Below are 24,077 nucleotides of genomic sequence, written 5' to 3' on the forward strand. Positions count from 1 at the left end.
TCAGAAAAAATTACAGGGAAAGGTAATGATCGAGATGGCAATGCCAGAATGAAAATATTACCTCTAATTTTAAGCTATTATAAGGAATTTCACTATCGGAAGAAAACTATCCATATTTTAAAACTGTTGCTGAACAAACAAAAAACTATTAGAAATGGTTATAAACAAATAAATACAGATATTTGAAAATATACATAGATTCCACCTGCATCAGTTCATGATATATTCTGTCATTTTGAATTTGATTAGTGCCATTCATAAAAATCAAGGATTTCCTGGATTTAAAAAAAAATGTCTTTTTTTTTTGCTTCCACTGTATCTTAAAATGATTTTCCCATCTCCTAATTTTGCCCTTGTTTTACTAATTGTTCTCAGAAAGAAGTTCAGCAAAATACTTATTCAAATGCTGATAAAAGTGGAATTCCACTGAATATTATTTTAATATGAGACTGAAAGTAAAACAACTGATAATCATACTCCTTGTCTTGGGAGACAAAGAGTTTATTGGAAGTCTATAAGAAAATAGTGTAAGTAGAAAGACAATTGGTGATGAAATTTTAAAAAGTAAAAATAAATAAATAAATAAATAAATAAATAAATAAATAAATAAGTGACTAGCAAGGAAATAGATGATTGCATAAAGCTAATACTTTCAGAGAAGTTATGAAGGTCCGTAACGTGTGGAAATACAAGGTTGAGAAATATGTCATTTAGTTTCCTATTTTATTTTATTGGTAAGGAGCATATCAGTAAGCAAATCTATTCAATAAACATGTTTACGAATAGATCATCTAAAAAGTGTGGTCCTTGGTATTATGGAGGTATAATTGTTTTTAATCAGAAAATACCCAGTCTAGAAAATATGATTCAGGAGGCAAATGATTGAAGTAAATTACAACAGAGGTGGAGGATAATCCAGAAGAAATTAGATCAGCTTTATTTATTTTATGTCCATTGAGGGGCCACAGTCTACCAACACTAAGGTCAAACTAGAAAGAAATGAAGTCATGCAGCTGCTGAAACACTGGTTCATGAGTTTATAAGTCGTAAATATTAATTTCTAAGCATAAATTAATAAATACATTAGAATTGCTATTATATTATAAACACTATTAATAATATGAGACCCAGAGAAGAGAATGATATAGCAGTTATTACTAGATGATAAATTTATATGCCTTATTTAAGATAATAGATCACTTATTCACCAGAAATGGGAGTTAAGAAAAGGTAAATGTGTGAAATAAAGAGAGTTAGTAGTGGAAAGAATTTCAAAAAAATGAATTGCATGTGCCTTAGCCAGAAAACACTAAATTTAGATAGATTTTCTGAAGAAAATATTTTTTATTCTGGGATATTAATGAAAAATATATCTTTCCTTGGTTACATAAGATACATTTGCTTCAGAATAAGTAAAAATAGGTATATTGAAAATAATCAACATAATTTACTTAAATTAGTGATACTCACTTAGACACATGAGAAAAAAGAAACCATAAAATGTTTTATGACTAAACTAGCTCATATTAGGTCATACTTTTGAGGAAATTTTAGAACAGTATGGGTTTGCAATTGAAAGAGGAAAATCAAGATTTCCTTGCTAATCTTTCAGTAATATAGTTGTAAAGTATTAGAAATGCACTTATATGTGACTATGAAGTGTTTGGGGAAAATATAAACAAAAAACCTTTAACCTTGTATATGTGTGTGTGTGCATGTGTATTTTCTTTAAAAGAGTCAATTGCCATGAATCTGATCACCATGATTAGGTTATGAAGTCTGTTGGAGAGGGTGAGATTATATTTGAATATTGGAATTATAACAAAAAATCTACTTTGTTATAAATTGCATTTTAAAACACAAGGGAATGCATATTGAACAAAAAGTACATCTATCTGTTGATACAATTAAAATGTAAGTTGGCATCTTAGAGATGACAAAATGACATCATTTTTAAGAAATCAAATTAACTAGTCCAATATTCATATAAACATTGGTGAAGGAGAATTTTCTGACCTAAGCTGTTTGGAAAGCTCAGCAAATGTTAAACACACTTTTCTAACGCGTGCAAATATTCAAAATAGCCTTTTGTGTAGGGTAAGCCACTGTGCTGTGACACCAGATTCTTACTTTATTGGTATACATTTCAGTGATTTTGCTCCACATACTTTCAACCTATTATTGACAAACCAAGCAATTTTATCAATCAAGGGCCTGTCAGGAGATAGAACCCATGTCAGTATTTTGTACAGAGGGGATTTAAGGTACATGATTATTAACTAAGTAGAAGTTTGTTAACTAAGTAGCAGAATGGGTAAAAGTACTCTTAGGCATTAAGAGGTAGTGACCTTAATTAAAAGCTACCACCCCAGAGGTGAGGGAACAAGAGAAGAGAGCGGCATTATTAAAATTTAGAAATGTAGGGCAGGGCCGCGAGAAGCTGAAACTTGGACCACTGAGGAGAGGGTGCTGCTCAGCTGGTGTATCGTCTCTCAGCGGGGGGTGGGGGGGCATGGGGCTGAAACCCCACCTCTGAGGAGGGGACACCCCTCTGCTAGTTGGCGCTGGTGTCTCTAAAAGACACAATGAAGTTAAGTTTTTCTTTCTTTCTTTGTTGTTTTAATGTGGGAAGAACTGCAGAGGATCCAGCTGATGCTCCAGGAAGGAAGTGTTTCTACCAAGATGAACAACTCAGGCTAAGGACACGCTCACAGAAACTAACTGCCAGCAGACTGGAAACCAATAGGTAGGAGCAAGTCTCTTGTCTCCTCCAGCCTCGCAGTCTGCATCTGCAGCCGCCTCTTGAAAGAGCCTAAAGGTGAAGATCTGGCAAAGGAGACTATAGAAGAAGGGGTGGGAGCTGAGAGAAAAATAACTGAATAGCCTGCCAGCACTGAATGCTGTGTTGGGGGATTGAAAATAGTGGCTGAGGTAAATAGAGATACATTTCATTTAAAAACACAACACAGGAGATATATTTCTTCATTGGAGTCAAGCCGAGATTTAAACTAATCCAGGAGCAATTGACTAATTCACATACACAGCAATATAACCAAAAATATGTAACCATGATGGCATATACATTAACTATTGAAGAATCTTAGGGGACACTTTTAAAGGTGAAAATATTTCAACAGAGCACTATTTAATTTGCCCCAAATCATAACACAGATTAATGATGGGAGGCAAATTAAAAAAAACAACAACTAAGTTTCTTGACTGTTTTTTCCTGCTTGTCAGAATGCAAGACTCCTTTCGTCATTTCTAGTTATAGAATATTTGTAGCAGAAAACATTTGTTATTATCTTTATTTTTTGATGTAAGGACAATGACTGAGGACTGAAGGAGAATAACTGTGAAATCATGGAGCAAGCCCATCATAGCATCCTTCCATCCTGGATCATTACTTCTCCCTCTACTTCATGCTGTCTTTTCTTACACTCTTGTCAATCTGAATCAACTATGGGGAAAAATCCAGAGTTACTGTTGACTATTATTTTATCAATATCCACTGACTGAACATAATATTGTTTGAACATAATATTCAGACATTAAATGTATTAAGATTATTACAAATGTGCTATATGACTTCAGAATATACCACTAATACATATATATGTATATATGTACATATGTATATACATATATATGTGTGTGTGCATATATATATATATATATATATATATATATATATATATATATATCTCGAACTGTTCCCCAAGGCTAGATAAAAACATTTTTTGAAGAAACCAACTGTACAGACAATAAGCTACTAACATGTCTGTAGTAGTTATCCATTGCTGCATTACAAATTATGTCCAAACTAAATGTCTGAAAACAACAAATATTTATGATCTCAGCTTCTGTGGTTCAGGAACCAGATCTCTCTTAGGCGGGTCCTCTAACTCAAGGTCTCTTACGAGACTGTAATCAAGCTGTTGATGGGGCTGTAAACATCTCAAGGCTTGACTGTGTGGAACCCATCCCCAGTTCATGTGGGTCTGTGGAGGCTGTAGGTCGTTGATGGCTGTTGATTGGCCTGAAAAGACCCACTTCCAACTCACTCACATGACTGTCCGCCAGTCTCAGGATTTCTCTGTCTGTTGGCCAGATATCTCAGTCCCTTGCTACGTATGTGTGCATCTCCATAGGGATACTAACAATAGACAGCTTGCTTCTCCCAGAAGGAGGAGACCATCCAAAAGACAGTGAGACAGGACAAGAAGACGGAGGTTACATTCTTGTGGAACCTCATCTTGGATGTGACATCCAACCACTTTTGCTGTAATTCCTTTCATTAAAAGCCAGTCGCTAGATCTAGCCATACTCAAGGGGAAGGGTTACCCAAAGACAGGGGTACCAAGAGAAGGGGATGGATCATTTGGAACTGTTTTAGAGGGTCCCTACCACAATGTCTATCTCTAGTCGCCAAAAGGAAACAAAATGCATATGTAGTCATCTTACTTCTTTCAATCTCTAGTCATTCCCAGTCCCTCCTTTATCAAGTCCTATTTAAACATCCTAATTAAACTTCACAACATAAAAAGTGAATAAAAATGTCCTGAAATGTGACAGAAGTATTAAAAGCACACCAAATAGATAACATACTTTGTAAAATTAGAGTGGATTAAAAAAAAGAAAAGAAGAGTAACCGTTATGTAACAGACACACCAAAGATCTCTCGTTAATACAAAAATGTTATCTGTCGAATTGAGGTTTTATTTTTTAACCTCTGTTTTCAGAATATGATTGGCTTTGTCCGAAATCCAATAGCTTCAGACTTGCAGTTAAAAAAAAAAAAAGTCAAACTTTAAAAATAAATATGTGAAAGATTCTTAGTCCACCATGGTTTCTAAAACTAAATTGCAAACTCCTATATCAAACTAAATTGCAAACTCCTATATCATTATTATTTATAATTCTGGAGTGATTTTATTGCTCACTGATTGCAATGTTAAATTAATTGGTGATTCAAAATCAGTGTAACTAGTGTAGTGTAACTGGCATTTATATTTTTTTCCTTTCAGCCCTGAGGGTTCCTTTTTTCAGGCAAGAGACTCCAAAACACAGGAGACCATTTCTCTACACTCTCAGTTCTGTACTCAGTGAATTTCTTAAGCCTGGCCACCACGATTATCTTTGCGATCATTATTTGACCCAGATTAGGGTTATAAATCCCAAGTCTGGACTTTCCTTGTAATCTGTTGAGATACAAAAAGCCCTCTGTTTTTTGCTGTTTTTACCAAGAAGAGGAGCCTAACTGCACATTCTGACAACTCTGCCCTAAGTCCAGATACGACCTGAGGATGACACCCACCATACCAAGTAAATTTGGAGCTTTGTGAAGTAGACGTAATAAATCAACGAGATCATTCTTGAGCCACTTACTTCAGCCATGCCTGAGAAAAGACTTGTTAGTGACCTGATCCAGGAAATGAACATTCTGTTTGTTATGATTTCATTAGGCATATTTGAATCAGTCTTGTGGAATCTGCTACACAGTAAGTTCCTACTATACAACCAGTGAGTAAAAGGGTATCAACACGTGAATTCATATCTACCCATTGTAATTAAATAATGGAAGTAGAGCCACTGTCATGTATAGAATTCAGAATATTTTGATTTATATTTAAATATTGTAGAAGTGAAAATGATTTGTTTTATCATATGTGTATGCAGACCTTAATTGTTTAGTAAGGAAATGATGTACTTTCACTTCAGGATCAAACTTTTAGGCAAATGTAGGGATATTTAAACTGTCACTTGATATACTAAGTCACAACTGTACAAATAGGGAATAAAATTTTTATCAGCAATTGAAGTAACGTAAAAATGCACAATTAATTGCAAACGCACAAAAATGCAAATTAAAAGAAATGCAAATGCTATTTTAATCTAAAACTTTCATTTTGTTATTAAATTATTTTTAGTTATTTGCTTGACAGATCAAATATGCTAATGTGTGTAGGTAGAAGAGAAATGTTCTAACATAATTAAATGTAATATTTAAGCCAGAATAATAAATTCTCATTGTACTCCTGCAGTTAAGAAGCTGTGTGACTTTAGAACGTTTTCTGACCTCTCTGATATATGAAAGTCAAGTTATTTTCTCTACAGTAATGGTTGTGGAATTTTTTTCAAGGACTCTTCCATATAAAATCAAATGATCCAATAAAATAATTTTTGCAGGAAAAAACCCCTAGTGATATATTAAAAATGAGAAGCGTATCATGCCATTATCCTCCTTGTAAATTTTCAAGGACATATATATACCCTTGAGATAATATTTCTCACTTTTAGTGGGGAATATTAAGCCTTGAATATCCATTCTTTGCCTGCCTTTCAGCACCCCCACCCCACACACAATTCCTCACATACTCCAGCTACTTGGACTTTCAATTGTTTCTTCTTCTAACCTCTTTCCAGACTTATATACATTGAAATGCTATTTTTTTCTTTCTCCAGAATGGTAGTTTCTATATTTTTGGCTTGTCTAACTCCTCTTCTTTTTCTTGTATTAATTTAAAAACCACATTCTGTTATTCCGTCTTTATCTCACCACCAGTAATCAAAATGTAGTTCCTTCTTCAAACTTTCTCATAGTGTTTTGCTCTTTTCCTAAAGATAACTTATTACAGTTTGTAATTTTACATATATATAATTTACTCTCTATGTATAAGTACATGAGTATCTATGTGCACATATGTATATGTGTGTGTATATATATATCTTAAAATATATATATATCTTTATATATATATATATATATATATATATATATATATATATATATATATATATATATTTTTTTTTTTTTACTCTGTTTAATAAATCTGCAACATTTTACATGATGTGCCTGGAACTTCTGTCGAGTAAATATTAAGATCCATATAAAATTAGTTTGATTTATATTTAGGAAAAAACTGGCAGAAATTTGAATAATTGGGTGAATTTTTTTATGAATCCATATCTTTATGTTATATCTAAATCTACATTATAGCTTTTTAGACATAAATAATGTATTCAAAATTTTGTGAGTGTCTTATTGCCTTTACTTGCTCAAAATTTTAAATAATTTCTAAAATGTAATGCGCTAAAATATTGTACATGAAAAAAATGCAGTACATATAAACACACTTTAAATAATTAACTTACTTCTATTGGACATAAAATGTGAGTTTACACTTACTCTGTTTTGTTATCCTTCATTATCTCCCACTTCGATGATGGTTGTCTTGCTTCTTTCTTATTGTAAATATATAGACCTTGGCTTATGTGTCTACCTTCACTATCAGACTTGTAACTTTCATTCAATTTCCTCAATCCCTTTATCTCTCCCCTCCCCTGAAATGAGTCACTCTCTCCATTCTCTGGCTGGAGAACTCAAACTTTTTCACTAAGATTAATTTTAAATAGGTTCTTTTGTTGATACGACTTTAACCCTCATCTTCAATTTAAAATGTTTTATTTTCTGAAGCTTTATATGAGAGTATAGCATGCACACAGAGATTGAATGAATCATAAATATCATGACAAATTATCACAAAAGGCAAATGTCCATATGACAGAAATGGAATATAACTACTCTTTTGAAGCTTCACTCTTTTTCCAATCACTGCCCTGTACTTCCATTCCAAAGGTAATCATTATTCTCATTATCAACATAACTCAGTTTGCCTGTCTTTGAACTTTGAAAAATGGAATCATAGTCTATGTTTGCATTTTGACCTGGCCTTTTGGTTAGTATAATATTTCTGAGATTCCTCCATATTACTTCATAGAGATAGGATATTTTCATTGCTATACATATATTATTGTATTTTATGAATACTTCTAAGATTTTTTTCATTCAAACATATAAGAATACATATGTGTCAGTCTCCCATCATTAGCTGTAATAAAGAATGTTGCCAAAAACATCCTTTTCCATGTTTTTTTTTTTTTTTTTTTAAACTTACAAACATTTATCTATTCAAGATACACAGAAGTGGGTAGACACACACACACACACAAGTGAACTAGTGAGTATAATGAATTACAGGGCATCCTTAGGTGAATATTGCCAAACAGTTTCTCAGAAAACTTGTATAGATATGCACACCTTCCAGCAAATAGATGGGACCAAATGAAAGTACCAATTGTTTCACAGCCTCGTCAATACTTGGTTTTGTCTTTTTTATCTTGGTATTTCCCAAGCATAGGCACAGTATCACATTTCTGATTTACATATACATATTTACAGAAGTATATTGGGATATTGATTGTGATTTCATTGAATATACAGATAAATGTATGAAAAAATTATGCCTTTAAAATATCAAGTTTTCTACTAAAGAATGTGACATACCAGTCCACATATTTAGTTTCACTTTATTTTCAGCAACAATATCACATAGTTTTCTGTATAGAAGTCATACACATTTAACATTTAATTTTAGATATTTGACAAATTGAGATAATAAAAATCTGCTTCTTTTTTGTTTTTTAAAATTTTGATGATGCATAATAATGCAAGTAATTTTTATTTACCTTACATTCAATGAAAGACCTAATCAAATTTACTTATTAATTCAAATAACTATTGTTAGATTCTTCTAGATTTCTACCTAATTAACTATGTCATCTGTAATTAATGACAGTCATTACTTTTTTCTCAATTATATAATTTTGTTTATTTTTTGGACATATTACACTGGCAAAACACCCTAATGTAATGTTGTATAAATATGATGACAGAGGACAAGCTCCTCTCATCACTGATTACAGAGAACAAACTTTGAATAACTTGAGGATTTCTGTTGGTGTCAATATCCTTATTCAAAAATTTTCAAAAAATCTTTCTTCTTAGCTGATTGAAGGCTTTATACTTACAATGAGACATAGAATTTTACTGAATTATTTTTCTGCATCTATAGAAATCCCCACAGGTTTTCTCTTTCCTTTAATCTGTTAACCTGGTAAATTACATTGATTGATACTTGAATGTTAAATTAACAATACATCCTCGAAATGAATCTAATTTGGTCATGCTATATTTTTCTTTTTATCTAATCTAGGTGGTGCTGAATGACTTTTAATATATAAATATGTATATGATGAACACATAAGGGTTCCTTAAAATACTTAGGCTAATACAAGCAAGTATAAAGTTTTTAAAATTGGAATACAATTTAAATCAGAATCATATTTTTATAGTAAATCTAAAATTTACAAATGGTAGCAAGAAGGTAACCTTTATAAAAAGAGAAACATTGAATTATATTTTTCTGAATTCAAAGTTAAAGCAATAGTCACAATTCACACTTTTATACTACACTTAATATATTTTTTACATATGCATCTTATTTTAACTTTAGTGGAACTCTGTAATAGCTCAAATACTGGCATCACAAACTTTTCAATTCAATAAATGCTATCCCTCTTGTAATGAATGCACAAACATGAAAATGACATATAACTTCTGTTTCCGCTCTTGTGTACCAGTGGAATATGTTACATATTTTTTAACAATGTCTAAACTATTAAGTATCAAACTTTATTCCATAGACCACTGCTTCAGAATCACTTGGGAATAGTCATCTATTAATAATACCTATTCTGACAAAATGCAATACCCATTCATGATTAAAATTCTCCATAAACTAGAAATAGCGTGGAACTTCCTCAACTTAATAAAGAATATCTACAAAAACCTACAACTAACTTCATACATAATGATGAGAAACTCAAAGCTGTTCCACCAAGAGGAAAAACAAATTAAGGAAATTCCCTCTTACTACTGATTTTCAACATGGTACTGGAAGTCCTAACTAACACAAATAACACAAGAAAAAGAAATAAAATGTACTGATTAAGAAGGAAGACATAAAACAGACTTTGTTCACAGGCGACATGATCATCTTTGTAGAAAATCTGAAAGATTTTATTAAAAAAAAAAGAAAACATCTTCTAGAACTAATAAACAATTATAGGAATCAATATTTAAAATCAATCACTTTTATATTACTAGCATTGAATAAGTGGAATTTCACATTTAAAACACAGGATCATTTTCATTAGCCCTCCCCAAAATGAAATACTTGGGTATAACTAACAAAATATGTATAAGACTGGTATGAGGAAAAGTACAAAATTCTGATGAATTAAATCAAAAAAAGCAAAACAAATGGAAAGATATGATGACTTTTTAGATACAGCATCAAAGGCATGATCCATGAAAGAAAGAGATGATAAACTAGGTTTCATTAAAATTAAAGAGATATCTGATAAAGGATTGTTATACAAAATATACACAGAAGTAAAACTCATCAATAAGAAAATTAAGCAACTTGATTAAAAATTTGGTAAAAAATCCAAAGGACAGCTTGCAAGAGAAAATATACAGCTAAATACATATACATACATACATACATACATATATATATATATATGTATATATATATATATATATATATATATATATATATATATATATATACATACATATATATATATATATATATATACACATACATATATATATATATATATATATATATATATATATATTCTCCACATCATGTCATTAGGGAATTGCAAATTAAAACAACAACCACAATGAGATACCACTACATACTATTAGAATGGCTAAAATCCAAAACACTGACAACATCAAAAGCTGCAGAGGATGCAAAGGGATAGGAAACCCTATTCATGGCAGGTGGGAATACAAAATGATACAGCCACTTTTAAAGACAGTTTGGCAGTCTTTTACAAGTCTAAAATACTGTCATTGTACGATTCAGCAATTTCACTCCTTGGTATTCACCCAAAGAAGTTGATAATTGCATCCACATAAATACCTGAACATGGAACCAAGATGGTGGAATAAACACTGTGCCCGCATCCTTCCCTAAACACATTAAAATTACAACTAAATTATAGAACAATCAACCTGGAGAACCATCTGAAGTCTAGCCAAACAGAAATCCTAAAAATATAAAGAAGCCACGCGAGACTGGTAGGAAGGGTGGAGATGCAAAACAGGCCCCAAACCTCCTGTGGCAGTTGAGAATGAGGAGGGATATCTCCGCCACAGAAGTTCCCCCCAGAGGAATGAGGGACCTCAGCCCCCCACGCCAGGCTCCCCAGACCACAGTACTGGTGCCAGATAGAGGAGCCCCACATCACGCTATGAAAAACAGTGGCGAGTCTGACCATTTAGGTACGATGGAAGGCTGAGGGAAACCCAGCCATCCCCTTAAATGGCCCGAGTAGAGACTTACTCGTTTGCAGGCACTCATCTTGGTCCTTGGTGGAGGGACAGTGACTCCTGGGGTGTCAGAGAGAAGACATATAAGGATAGACTGAGGAGTGTGGCCTCAGGAGGAGGACCTGAAGACAGTCACCATTTTCCTAGGCAGGGTTTGTCTTCAGGTGCAGCTGGTAGGTGGGCACTGACTTTTATATGTTGAGACAACTCCCACAGGACAAAGTTGAATCTGATTAGCTGGTGAGCTCCTCTATGCTGCCCTGTTGACTCAGCTGGGACCCCTCCTTATTCAAGTCATGCACAGCTGGAGGCACTTTCTCTGTGAGCAGCCAGCCGCACCCTCAATCACTCTTTCCAGGAAAACTCCTGGAGTCCACAGACCCTAGATAAATGGCAAGTGGTCTTAGTGTGCACTGAGACTTTTGCTGAGTGGCTCCAGGCTCAGAAACTGGCACAAACCAGAGTCCACATTAACCTGGTGACCACAAATCTTCCCACTCTAGTGATTACCTGAGACCCTGCCTCACCTAACTCGCATGAGGCTTTATCAGTGGCTGAACCTTAAGGGAACTGGCAGTTGACAACAGGCCTCTGGGTGTCCTGGCTTTTTGTGGATTACCCCAGGCCCGGTACTTGTGGCAGATGTCCTCAGTTTGCAGTGTGGCCTCTGTCATGCACCTCCCAGTTTAGCACAGGCAGTGAACAACTGCAGATCACTTTATAGCTTTTACCAGGTAATCCCCTGGCCAGTCACAGGCCATGGGAGACTTGGGACTGCACCAGGGCCCCTCCCAAGAAGCCCCAGAACCAACATACTTGGAGGTTGGGTCAGACCACAGCAGAGAACTGCCCAATTAGCCCGAACAGAGACATACACAAAGGGTGGTCTCAACAGGCACCAGAGTCAGCTGGGGTGAATCCACTCAGTGGGGCAAGCCTCCTGCACAGCAGCCCATCAGCTGGGGATGTGGCCAAACCCCACAGCCAGTCAGCCTGAGGGTCAATTCCACCCACTGACGTCTCAATAGTAATCAAGGCTCAACTGTAACAGGATACCACACACAACATATACAAGGGACACTCTTGGAATACCCGGAGCAGCTGACCAGGGAGACTGTGCCACTGGGCCCCACAGGGCACCTACCTCATAAAGCCACTCGGCAAGACTGGGAGACATAGCAGATCTACCTATACATAGAAACAAACAGAGAGGCAGTCAAAATGAGGAAACAAAGAAATGCATCCCAAATGAAAGAACAGGAAAAAAACTCCAGAAAAAATAAATAAACGAAACAGAGGCAAGCAACCTACTAGACACAGAGTTCAAAACAATGCTCATAAGGATGCTCAAGGAACTTAGAGATAGCAAGCATTAAAAAGGATATAGAAACCATAAAGAAGAACCAGTCAGAAGTGAAGACTACAATTAGTGAAACAAAGAATGCATTAGAAAGAATCACCAGCAGCAGACTCGATGAAGCAAAAAAAATAAATTAGTGATTTGAAAGACAAGATAGCTTAAAACACCCAATCAGAACAGCAAAAAGGAAAAAAAAAGAAAAAAAAAAAGAAAAACAGTAAGGATAATTTAAGAGACCTCTGGGGCAACATCAAGCATAACAACATTCACATAATAGGGGTACCAGAAGGAGAAGCGAGAAAGCAAGGGATGGAGAAAGTATTTGGAGAAATAATGTCTGTAAATTTTCCTAACCTGGTAAAGGAAATAGACATAGAAGTCCAGAAAGTGCAATGAGTCCCAAACAGGATGAACCCAGACAGGCCCACACCTAGACACATTATAATTAAAATACCAAAGGTTAAAGACAAATAGAGAATCCTAAAAGCAGCAAGAGAAAGACAACTAGTAACTTATAAGGGAGCTCCCATAGAACTGTCAGCTGATTTCTCAACAGAAACTTTGCAGGCCAGAAGGGATTAGCACAAAATACTCAATGTGATGAAAAGCAAGGACAGACAACCAAGAGTACTCTACCCAGCAATTGAAGGACAGATAAAGAGCTTCCCCAACAAGAAAAAACTAAAGGAGTTCATCACCACCAGACCAGTAGTACAAGGAATGTTACAGGGACTATTTTAAGATGGAGAAAAATTCAAAATTATGAATAATAAAATGACAATAGCTACATATCTATCAACAATCACTTTCAAAGTAAATAGGTTAAATGCTCCACTCAAAAAAACATTGGGTGGTTGAATGGATAAGAAAACAAAATCCTTATATATGCTGCCTACAAGAGACTCACTTCCCATTGAAAGACACACACAGAGGAAAAGTAAAGACATAGAAAAGGATATTTCATAAAAATGGGTGTGTGTGAGGGGGAAGCTGGAATAGCAATACTTATACCAGACAAAATAGACTTTAAAACAAAGGCTATAAGAAGAGACAAAGAAGGACCCAGTAATCCCACTTGAGACCACCCTTTGTGTATGTTACTGGTGGGGCTAATTTATCTAAAGAAACCTAAAACACTACTTTCAAGGGACGTGTGCATCCATATGCTCAATGCAGCATTGTTTGCAATGGCCAAGATGTGAGACAGCCTGGTGTTTGTCAATGAAAGAATGGCTAAGAAGAGGTGGTGCATGTACGAGTATACAATGGGATATTGCCCAGCCATGGAAGGGAATAGGTTCTTACTATCTGTGGCAGCATGGATGGACCTGGAGGGTGTTGTGCTGAGTGGAGTATGTCCGACAGAGAAGGACAAATGCAATGTCATTTCACTTATACGTGAAATCAAAAGAACAAAATAGAAACAAATTCATCAATACAGAACACATTTTGATGGTTGGCAGATGGGGGGGGTCTGGGGTTGTTGGTGAAAGAAGGGAAAGGGATTCAGAAGTACAAGTTGGTTGTTACAACATAGTTATGGGAATGTAGGATATACCTTAAGAAATACAGTCAATAATATTGTAATAACTACATATGGTGTCAGATGGGTAATAGATGAGAGGGTTTGGGGACAGAGTAAAAAAGGTGAAGGGAATAAGAAGTACAAACTGCTAGTTACAAAATAGTCATGGGGATATAAAGTAAAGCACAGGGAATGTAGTCAGTGATATGGTAATAACTATGTATAGTGCTAGGTGGGTACTAGACTAGTTAGGGGGATCACTTCTAAAATTATATAAATGTCTAACCACTATGCTGTACATCTGAAATTAATATAAAATAATATTGAATGTCAACTATAATTGAAAATTTTAAAAAGGAGGAGAAAGGGGAATAAGAGATCCAAATTTCCAGGGATAAAACAAGTAAGTAATGGGTATGTTATATACAGCATGGGGAATACAGATAATAATATTGTGATAGCATAATACGGTGTCAGATGGCAATCACTTTTTTAGGTATATAAATGTTGAATAAGTATGGTGTACCTCTGAAACTAATATAATATTGTATGTTAGCTCTATTTTTAATAAAAATAATATTTTTTTAAAATTTAAAAATACCTGCATATGGATGTTTACATCAGTTTTATTGATATTTGCCCAAACTGGGAAGCAATCAAGATGTCCTGTAAAAAGATGGATCAGTGGTTAGCAGAGCATGGAGGTGGGAGGGGTGAATAGGTCGAGCACAGAGGATGTTTAGGGCACTGAAGGTGCTCTATGTGATACCATAATGACGGACAAATGGCACTATACATTTGTCAAAACCCATGGCATGGACAACACGAAGAGCAAACTGTAATATAAAGTATGGACTTAGGGTGATTATGACATGTCGATGTAGGTTCATCAGTTGTAGTAAATGTACTACTGTGGTGGGAGATATGTTTCATGGGGAGACCATGCACGTGTGGGAGTGGGGAGTATTCGGGAAACCTCCATACCTTCCTCTCAGTTTTGCTGTGAACCTAAACCAGATCTAAAACAATAAAGTCTGTTATGAAAAGAAATACATAACTCAAGAGTCTATACAAAGTGATAGAGCCAGAATTTCTGGGATTCTGGTCTTGTAGTGTACTTTTATAAACTCTCCAAGGGGACATTTTTATGCATCTAATGTCTAAGATGTTCCATAATCTACCAAACTTACTTCTCAAAGCATCATTGTATCATTTCATAAAATTTGATGTTAGAAAATTATATAACTCACCTTTTAGTATATCCATACTTGCTGAAATATTTTAGAAAATTACTAAAAGCTATGGAAATAAATATACTCAAATATACTTAAAATTAATTTCTAAATGTATGGATACTCATCTGTTTCTGACTTATCTTTTTTAATTCATTAATATTTAGAAGTATATTTATTTTGGTGTCAAACAGGGAATGCACATAATCTAAAGCCGTTCTTGTGTGATTTTTCCAATAAAATTCAATATCTTTATTTAGCAATCACACTATATTTGTGCGTTTAATATCACATATTACAATACTGCATTATAAATATTTTACTTGTCAGTTATGATTTTTAAAATTTTATAAGACTTTATCATTCCCACATGAATATTTGACTCACTCCAAAATTGAAACTAATTATAGTCCACTGTTCATACGCTGTTCATACACATCATGCAGTTGCTCATACTGTCACCTTTTCCTGTTTTCATCCCCCCATTTTCTAATATAGAAAATATCAGGTTATAATCTACCTTGGCACATCTGTTCAGTTTTTGTCTCTCATATTGTTTTCAGAATGTGAAGTTGAAGATAAAACATCTAAATGCAGCATTAATTTTTATGCTGAATCAGAATCATGAACCATCTTGAATTGCTCTTTTTCTATTTAAAATGGTTACTGGAAATAGTGTTTGTATCAGCTTTCAATATAATTTCAGCTCACTCATTTGACATGGACAGTTAATACTATTAGTGGATAGTTTCCAAGAAGCTCTCTAGTTAAAATCATTTCAGTAATGCAATGAAAACTTAGCAGTCGATTAAGATTAAAAGCAAATTTTCACTTTGTGAAACAGTTGCAACAAATTATTGTGAATCTACAAACAGAATATTTTAAAAATGTGATAAAACAGAAATAGTTCTTAAGAACCACATCGGACACTAATCTATTTGGCCTGTCTCATGCGAATGAATGAAATAAAAATGAAGATTCCTTTTCAAAATACTCTTTATGATGAGAAGAAAAACTAAATTATTCCAAAGTTTTCTCTTAACTGAAAACGAAGGGAAAATGAAAAGCTATGTAGCTTCCATGAAATCAGCCAAGGTATCTTTATTTGTATTGTGACTGGGTAAGTACAGGAGTTTAAAATATGAGATATATATTTTTCCACTTTTGGCTATTAATCCAATTATTTACATGCTTATATGTTTTTATATTTAAAATTGAGTTAACTTTCTTAACAACTGCCTGCTACGTTAGTTGAGAATCCAATGCTCCTTAAAGTTGTTACATTAGAAATTTTAAACAAATAAATTAATACTTATATTATTTGAATGTTAATATCACTCATTAATAAACCAAATAATAGACTTAACTTCTTATTGATGATACATACAAAAACATACACATACATATATGTATTTGTATATTTGCGTATACATTTGCATGTGTGTATATGTACGTATAGTCATTATTATTCTATTTGTACGATTGTAGTTTTTCTTTATCTTCATCATTCTGAGTTTCCTTTTTAAATGGATTTTATGTGGGTTTTTATTCATATATCTCTGGGTGCTAGATAGGCCTCTTTTTTTTCTGGCTGACATAAGTTCTGGAATTTTTTGAAAAGTATATATTTTGATAGTCACCTTTCTCTGTTTTAAATCATTTCTTAAAAGGAATTCATGTTAGTATAATACTGGAACTTTTGTGCCAATCTGTAAACATTCTTATCTTTCTTCACTTACATTTTTTATTATAATTTTGTTTGTTTTAAATTTAGGAACACTTACTCAATTTTATCTTCCAAAATTCCTACTACTTTTTATCCTATTTTTAATTCTAGGTTATTATTATTGGTTATTAATTATTCCTTGACTTATTTTGATTAATAAATCTGATATCTCTGAGGATTTCAAATACGCTATTTAAATATTTTCTTTCTAATCCCTCCCCACATTTGTTTTCCACAGTTAAACATATTAAAATAGGATGTTTCTTTGTTTTACTTTTAAGTGAGACCTGAAGAAAGTAAATGCACGTTCCAAAAGAGAAAAAAAAAATTACAATTTAAAAATGTCAACATAAGTAGCCAAAACTCAGATTGGGGTGTCAGTGTGTTTCCTTGCAAGTGGAGGAACATTGGACCAGTATCTGACTCATGGCTGTGATACAACGGAGGGGTGCCTCTAGGAGAGTTAGTGATTGCCTGACTCCATGAATGAATGAAGGAAGGAAGGAAGGAAGGAAGGAAGCAATGGCTATCTACTGCATATTTATCTACTGTATATGCAACTACTATTTTTAGCTAACTTCTCAATTTATCTTCACAATACAAATACAATTTAATCTTTTCCACACTACAATATTTAAAACTCACAAGAATATAAAACAAAGTAACAGTGACAATAATAAACATAGAGCTGCTATATTGACAAATCATGCAAGGATTTTTCACTAACTTCAATTTTGTTGTGACTGTGAAAGCAACACTTGTTGGCTGATTCACTTATTCTCATCTCCCATTTGGATAAGTCGAAGTTCTTTCTTGGCTAAATCCTACTGGCAACATGCCCTTTATGCTGTATTTGAAAACATCTAGGGCTTATTGTATTTCCCCAAGTAAATTTTCTATTTTTACTGTTTTAATGACATAAAATATTGTACTTTCTGAAAATAAAAAAATGGGCAGTGATTGAAGGGAGGTATAGGGTGCATCCTGTACTATAAATTCCACATACATACAGTATAAAATGAAGTAAATATAGGAAGATAAAATATATTATGGAGTAGGGTAGATTGCAGTGTTTTTTGATCAGGCACAGAAGTTCAATGTGACAAAGAGTCAAGGACAGGAGTTATAGAGAGGATCTTTGACCAGACAGCCCTTCCTGGATGTTGGGCTATGATGTTGCAAGTAATTTACCGTATACATAGCTGTAGATTTGTTGAGTGTGCATAATTAGAATCTATATTAATGCATTCACATAAACCAATCTGTTGTGTTTTTTTTTTTCCCTCTCTCAATTGTAGTACTAGGAAAATAATCAATAAGGAGGAAAAATCTATTGAGAACAGATAACCAAGGCCTGAACTTTTGAAATGTTTGTATATCAGGAGCATGGTAAAAAATGAACCTTAGACTGATTGCGGTGAGGTAAGGAGAATACTATCTATGATGCTGTATAAGCCAAAGTAGAAAATGTTGAGATTGGCGAATGGTGACTGCTGAACAGATATGGCTAGCAGTTGTCAGCTAAAATTATGAAGCTCAACATAGGTTTTCTACAGACGATATCAGTAAGAAACAACTTGCCAGGGCAGCCACCCCACTCCACAGAAGGACCTTTATGACATGTAACAGCATAAAAGCATGGACCCCCACTTGTTCTAAGAAACAGCTGGTCACAGAAAACTCTCTGCCCCTAACACTGAATAATTCATCCTCTTTTGAAATGACCCCAAACTGTTAATGTATCCCCTTGTAGTCAACCAAGAGCTGCCAAATGTACCAAGTTAACTAAAATGTCTTTCTGCTTCCAAACATCCCACCTAATTGAACATTTGCCATTCACATAAGCTGTTGTTTTTTTTCTCTTTTTATCCTATAAACTGTATTCTCCCTTCCAGCTCCTTGCACCCTACTGAAATGGAAGTGATGACACATGGGTTCCCTTGTGGCAAGTCTATGAATAAACAGCTTTTGTATATATTACAGCAGACTTAGTTTTGTTTTTGACCTCAGTAAACGGACCCATAAATGTGGAACAGGAATAAATTTAGATATTAAATAACTAAACACACAAATGCCAAGTCAACACAGTAGTAATCTTTAACATTTTCATCGTCTGCTATAATTAACAGACTGTCTGCCCCTAGATTATCTAAACTTCAACACAACCCAGAGAGAGACAGTTATTCATTATAAAGGATGCTGGAAATAGGTTTTATGTTACGATTTACATTGTTCCAAATTTAGTTAATGTGGGCTAGAATTTGAACTCAGGCCTTCTTACAAGATCCCTTCCCTTTAATAATTCAACACATTGCTTATATTGTATAAATATAACAGCAAAATTAGGATACTGTTACTAAGAAATGAAAATCTTTGGAGTGAGAAATACAATAAAGTTTGGCTTCTGGAAGGAGTTCAGCCTTGGCCAGGAATTAAAAAAAAAAAAATAGGTGATATTCAAACTGGAAGGAACAGGGGAACAGGAGAAAAACTGTCATTAGAATAATGAAATTAAAAACAACAACACTAAAACACTAACATGTCTTGCAGGCTAATTTTGTTTTCAGTTTTAAATATGGAAAAATGAGATAAAAATATACCGTATTTAGTCTACAGATTAAAGAATGATCAAAAGATCAGTAGTTCCATTTAAATTTGGAGAGGGTTTAAGAGGAAATGATAAATATATGCACAACATTTATATGATTCTTATATAAAATTTATGATTCATGGACAGAAAATCTGCCTTTTTATCTCAGTTGGGCAAGCTCTTATATTAATATGTTTACTGTTTGTTGTGAAAAACTTTTTACAAAATTCTGACTCTGTTGCTTGTTGGTCCATGAAATATTGGAATGAGAAATCTAAATACATAAAAATTAAGAATTTCAAAACAACATGTTAACCTTTTACTAAACATACATTAGGCAGAACAAGAAAATTGTATTTTAAAATTATTATTAAAGGTACTTACATCTTTATTTACCTTGGTATAAATAGGAGAAAAATGAAATTTCTTCTTTCTCCTCATTCATAGTAATATTCTCACCTAAAGTCTGAGTATTGTTAAGATTTCCCTCTTGCTATTTTCTCCCCTAAAACTAAAACCTCTCTTTCTTAGACTGATCATATATAAATTTAATTTATTTTACATTTTGCTAATTTTCTTATATATCTATATTATTAGAAGGCCATTAAGGATGCAGTATATGAAATTCTAAGGCTTTCTGAGCACATGATATAAAAACTTGGAATGAATTAGCTTAGCAAACATTACAATAGTATGCATGCTATAATCTTTTAAAGCAGTCCCTAATCATATTCCTATCTTATCAATCAACTCTTCAAAATGAACAATTTCACCTTTTAATGTAAACACCATATCTGGACTTTCCTGAAATAAAAGAGAAAATAATTTTGAAAACAAAAATATCTCCTGTTTTATCAGTAAGATTGATAATCTCTGGCAAACACCCCTTCATGATGTTCTCATATCCAGAAAGCATCTCCCCTTAGAAATGGGGCTGTATCATATGCACTTAATACAATAATTTATAATTATGATCGCTGTTGCCTCTAAGTGTGGTCTATTGACAGTGAAGTTATGTCTCAATAGATACACTTTTACAGACTAAATTCTAACCAGCACAGCATCTAGGAAGATTACTTTCTTCTTCTTAGGAATTATAAATCTTTCTGTAATTACTTTCTTCTTTCCCCAGATCTTTATATCTCTTCTACTTCACTATATTTTATCCATAGAAACCCACAAATCTGATCACATCATCCCAATACTTAAAATCTTCCTCTGACTTCAGGGTGAAACTCAAAACTCATTAGCGGGTAAAGGTCATATGTGTCATGGTAGAAAGACTGTGGTTTGGGGAGTCAGTGAAGATTCAAAATAAATCTGTATCTGCCGTGTCAGAGAACTCAATTCCTTAATCTTTAAAATAGATGTAATAATAGACAATTTACAGGTGTGTCATACAATTGGGCACAACTGTGTGTGTGCAGCACGTGGCTTCGCAGGTACTCTTTCCGGGGCAGATGACGTTGTGTACACGAGCATTATTCATTGCTGAGTCTCTAGTTTACATCATCTCTTTCCATGAAAGTATACCTGTCTCATCCTTTCAGCTGTTCTTTCTGTTTTATTCAGAATTTTTTCCCTTTTTGACCTGGTTCTGACTTATGGTACAGGATGAAGGAAGGGTACAGAGAGGGGATTGCAGAGGTGTGGGGAGAGAGTGGGAATTTACTGATGGACAATTTTATTACTGGGCTCTTTTTCATTGTGGTGAATTGGAATAACGGACATACTCAAGAGAAACATTAAGAAAAACACTAGAGCCTAAATTTATCTTCATACTAAAGAAATGAGAGAAGAAAACATTCTGGATTCCTGAAAATCTTCTAAATTTCATTGTAATAAAGTTGTGTAAAATACTTGAAACTGGAAAACATTTGTTTCATATATCTTTTCAGCCAAATAAACTTTCTTGATTCCAGTTGCTTTTTTCAAAACCCACTTTCTTTATTTTTTAAGTATACTTTTACTTTGTAATCTTTTGTAAATTTGTTGGGGTGACATTAGTTAGTAACGTTATGTACGTTTCAAGTATATAGTTATATAATACATTATATACATATTGCTGTGTATGTTCACCACCCAGAATCAATTCCCACTTTAATTTCACAAGATTAATCCACTTAGATATACTTACCATAAGTTTTTACCACTAAGCCAAAGAAATAGAATGTATCCCAGTTATATACACATATAAAATATAAGCCTGAGGTTCTCTTTGATGTAGTGAGATCAGAGATTATGTTTCACACATAATGGTAATACTAATACAATATTTGAAGTTAATTTTCTTAATCACACACCCACTATAGAATGGATAATTTTAATGAAAGCCTATAAAAGCCTTAAATTTCTGCTTGAAATTTCATGGAGAAAATGTTTACTACATATGTTAAAATTGTGGTAACATCTGAAGGTAATTATATTATATATACATCTAGATCTATCTATCTATCTATAGAGAGATGATAGATGATAGATAGATATAGATATATCTATCTATATGTATGTAGTATGTTTGTGTGTGTGCAAGATGTTTAATTTCAATAAAGAAAAGAACATTTGTCAGGAGTGGCCAACAGCCTGCAAAGCAACATGCCCAAGTTTTATTTTGACTACTGTAATACATACGTCACCCACAACTCTCCATATGTGAGAAAGACACACTGCAGTGGCAGGAAGCACACAGAGAATGTGAAAGACTACTATCAGACCTGGATGGAAGGGCAGGCTCAGAGCCTGATGGACAAAACACCCGCAGCATTTCAGCAAGGAAAGATAGATACCTCCTCCTCCATTCTCTGCTCTCCCTCCTGCAGGGGCGATGACCCCACCTCCCCCCAGCCTCCCGGGTCCTCCTCACCCTGGCATGATGCCAGCACCCCATACGGGGGACATTCCCATGATGCCAGTCATGGGCCCTCCTCCTCCTGGGATGATACCTGTGGAACCTGCTCTTGGAATGAGGCCGCCCATGGGAGCCAATGCCAATGATGCTGGGGCAGCAATGATGAGACCTCCTGCCCGTCCCATGATGGGACCCACTCGGCCAGGAATGACTTGACCACACAGGTTGGGTAAGAGAGGAGCTTCTTTCTATCACTTTTATATAACTTGTTCTATTTCACCAGGAGATAATGGTGCTGTGACTCTGGGTGTTTTCTAACAGCATGACAAGAAGACTTGCTGCCCCTTCCTATCAAAGAGAGAATAGTTCTGGAAGGGAGTAATTGGGGGAAAAAAGCAATTTCACTTGTATTGTGAAATGTGAAAATAAAATTGTCAACTCTTTTAGTTAAAAAAAAAAAAAGAGATGGACATTTGTCTATATTTTGGGATTTATATTTAGTCCTTTTAATAAAAGGCACTAAATTGTGGAGAAAAATAATTACAACTGAAATAGGTTGTAGTAAATTCTTTTCACAAAGCATTGTCTCAATTGCAGACCCTTAAACTTTGAAAGCATAATAGAGAAAGGGAAACAGACATGTTGTAATGCATTATTATGGAACTGCTATACTGTATTGGGGTGGCGATGGTTAATAAAGTTATACAGGTTTAAACTGTACAATTCTGCAATGCATTGTCTATCCATCGTATTGTGTGTTCACCACCCAGAGTCAGTTCTCCTTCTAACACCATATATTTGATCCCATTTTCCCTCTCCCCCTTTATCCTCTGGTAAACATTGAACTATTGTCTGTGTCTATATCACACTCTTGAAGCAGTAAAAGAGAGTACAAAACTAAGAGAAAAAATTACGTTAAATAAATATTTTGGACGCAGTCTAATTTGCAGAAAAGTTGATTGCAACGTTGAATAGGTAGCATAGGAAATAAACCAGAATGAATTTTAGAAGTGAAAATTTCTCCTCAACAAAAAATAAATACAGATTTTATAAACTATTTAATATAAAGATGAAATAAAAAACAAGAACCACTGAAGTGGAAGAGAGAAGAAGAGGAATAAAAAGACAGATTCATTTGCCTGCACTGTTACATTTTCTACTCCTTTCCTGTTTTTCCTGCGTACAATTTGTTTTGACCAATATTATCACTGGATTAATATTCCTTAATTTGTCAAAGAACCACATAATGTGTGAAAAATATAGGCATTTATTTAAATGTTCATATCCATAGTGTATAATTTAATAAGCATATATAAAATCTAATCATGTCAGTGTATAAACAAAAACAATATATTTTAAATATTATCAAAATAATAAGAACAGAAACATTTGCGTAAGGTATGATTTTATATTTTACGCTTTAATAACTTTAGGTTGGTGCAAAAAGTAATTGCCATTTTTGCAATTATTTTTAACCTTTTAAACCACAATTACTTTTGCACCAACCTAATAGATAGTCTTCATTTGATTTACATTTAGAAATAT

General features: G+C 33.9%; 1 long non-coding RNA gene and 1 pseudogene across 1 annotated transcript in view; one reads left to right on the forward strand and one right to left on the reverse strand.

Annotated features, from left to right (window-relative positions):
• The window catches only part of LOC141572833 (uncharacterized), a 774,709-nt gene that overhangs the window by 122,964 nt on the left and 627,668 nt on the right, over positions 1–24,077 (reverse strand). The window lies entirely within an intron of this gene.
• On the forward strand, positions 22,274–22,748 carry LOC109456614 (U1 small nuclear ribonucleoprotein C pseudogene; annotated as a pseudogene).

The sequence above is a fragment of the Rhinolophus sinicus genome, chromosome 15 (assembly GCF_057876585.1).
Source record: "Rhinolophus sinicus isolate RSI-liver-muscle chromosome 15, RSI-T2T, whole genome shotgun sequence".
Lineage (NCBI taxonomy): Eukaryota > Metazoa > Chordata > Mammalia > Chiroptera > Rhinolophidae > Rhinolophus > Rhinolophus sinicus.